Genomic DNA, 9470 nt, shown 5'->3' on the forward strand with positions numbered 1-9470 from the left:
ATCCTAGATGTTAGATGTCATTGGGGAGCAAAAGCACATAGTATTCACCTGGCAAAGAAGATAGTGATGTACAGTAACATCGAAAGAGTTCATTAGAGACCAGTTAGCTGTTCCAGTAAAGGTACCCCTGTGTAAGGCAAGTGGCCCTGTACAAAGTGCTTAGCATATACCAGAGGAACCCACCCTTATGTAATCCTTGCTTGGTGCCCCACAAGGAGGGAAACATGGAGGAAGTGACGTCCGACCACCCACCTACCCTTACACGCCTGAATACCACTTGCCATCTTGGCCAATTCTGGCACTTCGCTCCTACGTGTAAAAATCATCATTTTTTTCCCTAGAAAATTACTCAGAACCCCCAAACATTATATATGTTTTTTTAGCAGAGACCCTAGGGAATAAAATGGCGGCTGTTGCAATATACGATATTTGCGCAGAAATTTTTCAAACACGTTTTTTTGGGAAAAAAACTGTTTCATGAATTAAAAAAAAATAAAAAACAGTAAAGTTAGCCCAATTTTTTTATATAATATGAAAGATGATGTTACGCCAAGTAAATAGATACCCAATATGTCACACTTTAAAGTTGCGCACAATCGTGGAATGGCGCCAAACTTTGGTACTTAAAAATCTAAATTTTTTTTTTTTTTTTTTTTTTACAGGTTACCTGTTTAGAGTTACAGAGGAAGTCTTGGGCTTGAATTATTGGTCTTGCTCTAATGCACGCGGCGATAGCTCACATGGGTGATTTGAACGCCGTTTACATATGTGTGCGTGACTTATGCATGTGAGCACGCAGCGACGGGGGCTCTTTAAAAAAAAATATATATATTTTTTTATTCTTTATTTTCTTTTTTTTTTTTTTTAACTTTCTATTTTTGATCACTTTTATTCCTATTAAAAGGAATTTAAACATCCCTTGTAATAGGAAAAGAGTGTGGCAGGTCTTTATGGAAAGACTTGGAGTCTTTAAGATCCCACATCTCTTCTTCAGGCTGGAAAGACTGAGATCAAAAAAAAAAATTAACTGTCTCTGCCTTTCCAGTCGAGTCCCCGGCATTGTTTACTTCCGCCGTCCTGGAAGTGATGTCATAACGTCACACCCAGGCCTCCAAGGGTCATAGAGATGACTGAGGACCATCTGGTCACCAAAAAATATCTATACTAAACTCAATTTGTTTTCCAGCTGAACAATTGCAGGGGTGAGCCGGTAGAAGCAACGGAGGCTAGCGCGGGGGGGGCATCCCCTCCCGTCGCCTGTAAGAACGATCAAGTGGCTAAACTGCAGCTATGATTGTTCTTATGGTGCACAGAATCGCCAGCTGAAAAAGATGATATCTGCCTGTAGGCATCATTCAGATATCCCCACTCAAAGTCCATGACGTCATATCACGTACCGTGGGCAGGAAGTGGTTAAGAGTTCTGCCATTCAGAGGAGCACAGCAAATGCCCTGTGTGCATGAGGCTTAAACCCTAAAGCAGACTTTTGCCCTATAAAACAACTTATTTTCAATTTCCTTCTCCCTCCCCCACAATTGAATTTTTGTGCTCCAGTGCAGCCTTTCCTTCTTTCTCGCCTAGGTAAGAAGGACATTCTTCACCTTACACATTCCCGAAGGCAGTCTCACAAAAGGGCACATGCATGTCACTGGATTCTGCTCATGTGCACACATGCCACGAGGCTTTTGGTGCCAGCAGAGCCTTGCAGCATATGGCAGAATAGATCCCAGATAAATCCCAGATCTCAACATATGTGTGCATGCGCAGGACATCCTTGTTTGTGTACAGACATGCCGCGTGGCTCTGCCGGAACCGGAAGGCTGGGCAGAGCCCTTCAGCACATCTATGCACACTTCAGAGACTTGTAACTCTAATTAAGTAAAGAAATACATAAAGCCACTGGTTCAGTTGCACACACTTCATAGATTCCAAAGTATTATACATTCTTGACACACCTTCCTTGGATGAAACCTTTAGACTTTAGTTCTTGTGCTTGCAATTGATGAACATGGATGAAAGACTATTTTACCCAGCTGTAGCTCTGCTCTATTTTGCTGTTTTGACTTGGGAGAGTCGTGGAGACAGTCTGATACTTGGAACTGCTGCATCACTTAACGTGTTTTTACTCTTTGTGTTGGCACAGCCCTACTGCCTAAGTCTGGGTGGGATCCAAGGGGTGGTAATCTATGTATCAATGGCCTACATATCGTATCGTTTTCTGCCAAGACAGAAGGAAAAGAAAGCAAGGACTGTTGAAAATATGAAAGAACAGGACAAGAGCAAGAAAACTTTGATGAAAAGAAAAGAAGCCAAGAAGGAATAAAGAATAAGAAAAAGCCTGGGAGAAAACACTGCAAGGTATAAGAGTAAAACAGTGATTGTATGACCATACTAATTATGTGTATAAAAGACAATGGAGACCTAATGCATTTATGTAAGTAAGCAGTTACCATGTTTAGGCTTGTGAATTAAACCGTGCAGGAGCAGCTAGAGGCAAAACTAAGACGGGCCATAGATTATGGAAATTTCTTCCCTTCCACCATGTGTTGAAGGGAAGAAAATGGCTTGATAACCCCATCAACACATTGAGTGTTGATGGAGGAGATGCACGAGAAGCCACCTCTCATCGCCTGGAGGGAAGCTACGCCCGCTTGATGGGGTAAGTGCGGGGCCAATGAACTGGGGGATGGCTGTGGGTACATTGTTTGCCCCCCCCTCCAAACTATCAGCCGCCACTGACTACCAATAATGGCAAATGAGTGAACAGAGAGCGTAGTTCTAGTTGCTGATCAGGTTGGTCTCCTTCAGCCCCCATGGCCATGCGTATTGGTTCTATTGCAGCTGTAATCTGTGATCAGTGTTTCTACTTTATATGGAAATGGAGTGAGAGTAGCAACTCTGGGACAGAAAGTGTGTTATTCCTAGAATTATCAGGTGAAAAAAATCAGCTAACACATCTGAGGACTAGCTCTAATGGTTGTTTTCAGATTTGGATATGCTTTCATTTACATTAGCTTCATACAAAAAGGACCCATTCAGATCAGGATGTGTTGGAGAGATGTACAAACCGCAGTGAGCTTTAACATTTTGCTAATTTTTAATGGGCTTCCAATGTGTTAGCATGTAATTCAAAAGGAATGGCACCACAATGCTCTGCACCATGTTTGATGCACTACCATCTGTTGTGGTAATTCATTACTGCAGCTCAGCATTGTGAATAGGCCCAGATAGATCGGGCACTTTGAATAAACTGTTATGCCCCGTACACACGAGCGGATTTTGCGCCAGAAAAAACTTGGATGGTTTTTCCAATGGAATTCCGCTCAAGCTTGGCTTGCTTACACACGGTCACACAAAAGTTCTCTGAACTTTTGTCCGTCAAGAACGCGGTGACGTTCAACACTACGACGAGCCGAGAAAATGAAGTTCAATGCTTCAGAGCATGCGTCAAACTGTTTCCGAGCATGCGTAGGAATTTTGCATGTCAGAGTTGGTACAGACGATCGGAATTTCTGACCGAAAAATTGAGAACCTGCTCTCAATCTTTTGCTGGCGGGAACTCCGCCAGCAAAAGTCAGATGGAGCATACACACAGTTGGCATTTCCGACCAAAAGCTCACATCGGACTTTTTCTGGCAGAACTTCCAATCGTGTGTACGGGGCATTAGACGATGGTTTTGGAGGATTTGCCCTGAAATGTTTGATCCAAGTGTCCTGTGGCCTAGAATCTCGGCCCAGGGGGACGACTGATTGAAATTGCTTTCACTTTCAATTTTTGTAAAAATCATAGTTTTTGTGAAATTTCACAATTTTGGTGAAATGTACTGAATTTATTAAAGAGGACAAAACTAATGTAATGTTTTAGTGTTTTTTGAGGGTGGAAAGGGTTTTAAGGGGCTCCTAAGAAATACATACAGTATATTTTAACTATCCTGGACCTGTTCACGTGGCAACACTCCTTATTTTTTATTTTTTTTTACACATAAAATAAAACTTCAGTACACAAATAATAATTACATACAAAAACAAACATAAAAAATGAATAAATTAAATAAACTGTACTTAAAGCGGTATTATACCAAAAATGTAATACTGTATATTGCAGCTCACAAATCATTGTATGTGGTGGCTTCTTTTTTAAGTGTTTTTCCCTCAGTTTTCAACTGGTCATCCGACCAGTAACACACCTCCTGTATTAGAGTGCCTCCACTCTGGATGAAGAAGCACAAGGGCATCTTTGGACAACTGCATTGTTAATCTGGGTGGAAGAGAGTGTTAGATGTACTAGCATACAGGCATGTACTGGCCATTGGGACTACCGTGAGTTTCCTGGTGGGCCGATGGCTCAGTGGACCACTCTGATGTAAGGGGGTTGGTGATGGGACACTGATGTAAAGGGGCTGCTGATGGGACACTCTGATATAAGGGGGTGCTGATGGGACACTCTGATGTAAGTGGGTGCTGATGGGACACTCTGATATAAGGGGGTTCTCATGGGACACTCTGATGTAAGGGGGCTGCTCATGGGACACTCTGATGTAAAGGGGCTGCTGATTGGACACTCTGATGTAAGGGGGTGCTGATGGGACACTCTGATGTAAAGGGGCTGCTGATTGGACACTCTGATGTAAGGGGGTGCTGATGGGACACTCTGATGTAAAGAGGTTGCTGATGGGACACTCTAATGTAAGGGGGTGCTGATGGGACACTCTGATGTAAGGGTGCTGGTAACGGGACACTCTGTTGTAAGGGGGCTGGTGATGGGACACTCTGATGTAAGGGAGAGCTGATGGGACACTCAAAATGTAAGTGGGCTGGTCTGGATGAAGTCCAGGGCCAAATTTCTGTCCCAGTCCAGCCCTGCTAGCATATTTAGAAACAATAACAAAGCCAAACTCCAGTTACCACTTTATAAGCAGTTACAGTAGAGTTTTTTTTTTCTTTTGGGATAAAGGTTTTACATAAATAAATAAAAGCTAACCATTGTAAGCACCCCTATCAGTGTTAAATGTTTTGTCTCAACTCTGTTACTGATACATATGCAGAACAGCTTGATCTGTTGAAAAACAACAAACCTACAGGCTAAATCACCAGGTAAAGAAAAGGGAAAAAAGTCTTTAAAAAATAAATCTCATGCAGCCATCACATTAAGAACTGGTAAGCTGGAATAAAAAAAATGTTACCTTTGGGGTTTAATAACGCATTAACAACCTCCCACCATCCCTGAAAAAAAAAAAATCCTCTAAATATAGAAAATCACCCCTCTTATCCTTAAAGGCAATACACCTTGCGCTACAACACCACAGCACAAATAATCTAATATCAAATGCTGCTGATCTATGGAAAACCTGTGGTTTTCATATAATGAATGCATCTATAGCACTGCAGTATTACACAACAGTTTATGACCATTTAGGGGGATTTTTAGTTCAGGAATTCTAAAAGAACCTAAGTTGTTGTCCTTAATTCTTCATGTGTGGGAAATTGTCTGACCACTATCCTGATGTTCTCTCACGGCCTTTCAGCTAGTTTTCCATCAGCTTCAATATAATATTTTATGAACCAAAAGACCACCGCTGAAATAATTATTTGCAAACTTCGGTATCAAATGCTTTAATTTCTTGGGAAATGCATGTGGTGATTTTATACACTTGCATACCTTGCTGTAGTTTTTTGTAACATGTGCAACCTGAATTGCTACATCTCTCAGTGCAGCCTTTGTCAACCTTTTTAACCATAAAATAATAATCAGGTGATGGTAATCCTTGTTAAAAATGATTATATCTACAGCTCATGGTACATTGACCACACCACATTGGCTGTCAACTCCATATTGGCTGAGATACTTCTTAGTCCCTGTACACACTGTCGGAGATTTTGACAACCAAATCCGTCGGATTTTGTCCGTCGGATCTTGTCCGAAACTGTTGCATACACACGGTCGGACTAAGTTGTCGAAAAATCCGAACATTCAGAAAGTGATGACGTAATTTCATTACGATGGGACTACGTTCAGGCTAGTAGCCAATAGCTTTGATGTAGGAATTTGATCTGAGCATGCGTGGCACTTGGTCCGATCAAAATTCTCTACACATGATCGGAGTATGTCCGATCGAACCAGTTGGTCGGAAAATATTTCCAACAAGTTGGAAAATTGGGTCCGACGGATATTCTGACGGAATCAGTCCGATGCATACCACACACAGTCGGATTATCCGACAACATGGTCCGATAGGACACATTTTGACGGATTCTCCAACCGTGTGTACAAGGGCTTACACTGGATGCCAGTAGAAAGAATGAATGATAGGCACCATCAGACAAGACATGAATCCTTCACTGCTCAAGGAACCCCTAGAAACCTCTGAAGGATCCATAGGGTTCAACAGCAGCCTGGTTGAGAAAGGTTGTCTGATTCCGCGTACACGCGACTGGACTTTCCAGCAGAAAAGGTCAGGCGGTCTTCCCGACTGACTTTCGGCAGACTTCCAAACGGACAGACTTGGCCACACACGAATGGACTAGGTCTGTTCGAAAGTCCGTTAGTTTTGAACCTGATGATGTAAGACGGAACTAAAAAAGGAAGTTCAATAGCCAGTAGCCAATAGCTTCCCTTGCGTCGTATTTGGTCTGTCAGATCAGCATACAGACGAACGGTTTTCCCGATAGGAATTGAGTCCGTCGGACAGATTTGAAACATGTTCTATTTCTAGGTCCGTCAAATTTTTTTTTAATGAAAAATGATCAGATTAGCTCACACATGATCGGATTGTCCGATGGACTGATTCCGTTGAACCTAGTCTACCGGAAAGTCCGGTTTTGTGTACGCGGCATTAGGGGCTCCTGCAATGAGAGCTCCTCACCAGAATGTCTATGTCTACCCAATGGAATTCCTACACCTACTCAATGTAAAGTCTAGGGACCTCAAGCTCCTATGAGGGAATCTCATAATGTAGTAGTACAGTCACTTGTTATGGGGGATGGATACAACCATATAGAAATTTCTTAAAGTGGAAGATCTCCCCTGTATTCCTGTTCCAGGGAAAAACTAAATAAATGGATTTCCCTCATCAATGCCATGTACACATTATCGGAAATTCCGCCAGCAAAAGACCGATGGGAGCTTTTGGTCGGAAAATGCAATTGTGTGTATGCTCCATCGGAATTTTGCTGGCTGTATTTCGGCCAGCAAAAGATTGAGAGCATGTTCCTATCCGGAAATCTGTTTGTGTGTATGCAATTCCGACGTGCAAAAACTCACGCATGCTCAGATTCAACTACGAGACGGAAGCTATTGGCTACTGGGTATTGAACTTCCTTTTTCTAGTCCCGTCATACGTGTTGTACATCACCGCGTTCTTGACGGTTGGAATTTGGTGTGACCGTGTGTATGCAAGACAGCATGAGCGAAATCCCATCGGAATTCTGTCGGGAAAACCATCAGAGCTTTTTCCGACCAAAATTCCAATTGCGTGTACACGGCATTAGTGCTAATGATAGCCAGAATTAACAATAAGAGTAAATCTCCTTGGGGGGACACAGACAGCATTAACAACAAGGGTTCCAGTGCTTACTTCAAAATTGCTTTAGATACACTTTAAAATGGTTGTAAACCCTTATGTATCCACCGTACTGACTAGTCTCAGGTAATACACAGAGATGAATCAAATTCCCCTGCATAAGTTCTACCTGTTTATCTGCAGCTCTCTCTCCCTTACAGCCTTCTAGCACATTTTACAAAGCATTTGTGAGCGACAGAAGGTGAGCCATCTGAAGTCATACTCTGCTCAGCATAAAGTGGAAAGCTGAGTGTAATTTTAGACCTGAGTGGAGGAAAAGAAAACACCTCCCCTGTACATAGTATCATAAGGAAACATGCAGAGCTGTGGCTGTCCATCACAGGCTGTGTGCAGGAGCTCTTCTCCCATCCCTCTGGATCGCTTGGAAGTCAGCATAACCTGTGAGAAGTGACTCATTCAGATAGAGAGGAGACATAAATCACACTAGGTGATTTGGCCAGAGGTTAATACACACTATAGAAGGATCTGATTTGTTCATTTTTTCATTTCAGAGGTTTACAACCACTTTAAGGTGTAAAAAGAATAGGAGTAAAGACACCATTCTTGTGTTTTGCATGTCAGTAATATTTTAAGCCAGGTATGTGCCTTAATATACATGTTATTGACCACATACAGTATATACATGTTATTGACCACATACAGTATATTAACATGTCTGAAGTAAAAACTGTCTGCGTTGCCTCACAGAATCCTGTTTCATATGTTCCTTTTTATGTATTATTATTATTATTATTTTATACCAGCTGACTTTTCTCAGTTTAAAGCAGAACTCCAGCTCATTTTTAATACACAATTTTTTTTCCTTCAGGTTCTATCAACAGACAACAATAAGAAGAAGTTTTCCCCAAATCTCCTCGTTATGAAGTTTTTGACATTGGGAACATCTGTATATGTCTATATTTCTAATAATCCAGCGAGTTAATAACATCTTCACACAAGATATTTCCTTAAATGTCTTAAAGATGGAAGAATGAAACAAGGAAACAACAGAATGCATGTTAGTATTTGTAAGGACGCAGGCATTAGCAAGTGTTCCAGGAATGCGCTGATATTTATTTATGCAGCTAAACTGATATCAAGAAGATATTTGAAACTGCAATTAGTATTTCCAGCTGAGAGATGTGTCTTTTCCTGTCTTCTCTTCCTGAGATTTTGTAGTAACCAAATAAACATTCCGGATACCATTACATAGCATATCAGTTCAGTTATTCATGATACTGCCTTATATTATATGCAATACAGACATAATGAATATAGACATGACCTCATTTTAAAACGAGTTATGTAAAATAGACAAACTTCCAATGCCAAATGGATATAATCCGACTTGTAAAATGTTCATAGTTACATAGTTACATAGTAGGTGAGGTCAAAAAAAGTCCATCAAGTCCAACCTATGTGTGTGATTATATGTCAGTATTACATTGTAAATCCCTGTATGATGTGGTCGTTCAGGTGCTTATCTAATAGTTTCTTGAAACTAGCAATGCCCCCCGCTGAGACCACCGCTTGCGGAAGGGAATTCCACATCCTTGCCGCTCTTACAGTAAAGAACCCTCTACATCAGGGATATGCAATTAGCGGACCTCCAGCTCTTGCAGAAGTACAAGCCCCATTAAGCATAGCAAGACTCTGAAAGCCACACACATGACACCCAGAGGCAGAGGCATGATGGGACTTGTAGTTTTGCAACAGCTGGAGTTGCGCTAATTGCATATCCCTGCTCTACATAGTTTAAGGCTAAACCTCTTTTCTTCTAATTTGAATGAGTGGCCCCGAGTCTTGTTAACCACTTGCCGACAGGCGCACGCCGATGTATGATGTACGTCCCTTTAAATTTGCTGTCGTGCCATCACGTGCGCCTCAGTCAGGACCTCCGTGAGTCCGATC

At 41.7% G+C, this 9470-nt stretch overlaps 1 long non-coding RNA gene across 1 annotated transcript; it reads left to right on the plus strand.

The window, feature by feature from the left end:
• The first annotated feature begins 1594 nt into the window (after positions 1-1594).
• Positions 1595-8767, plus strand: LOC143927773 (uncharacterized). Its single transcript, XR_013262319.1, has 2 exons — positions 1595-2358; positions 8389-8767. It is a non-coding gene; the product is annotated as an uncharacterized LOC143927773 (long non-coding RNA).
• Positions 8768-9470: the final 703 nt, after the last annotated feature.

Source organism: Lithobates pipiens, unplaced genomic scaffold, assembly GCF_037356315.1.
Source record: "Lithobates pipiens isolate NorthernLeopardFrog02 unplaced genomic scaffold, aLitPip1_a1.2 Scaffold_23, whole genome shotgun sequence".
Classification (NCBI taxonomy): Eukaryota; Metazoa; Chordata; class Amphibia; order Anura; family Ranidae; genus Lithobates; species Lithobates pipiens.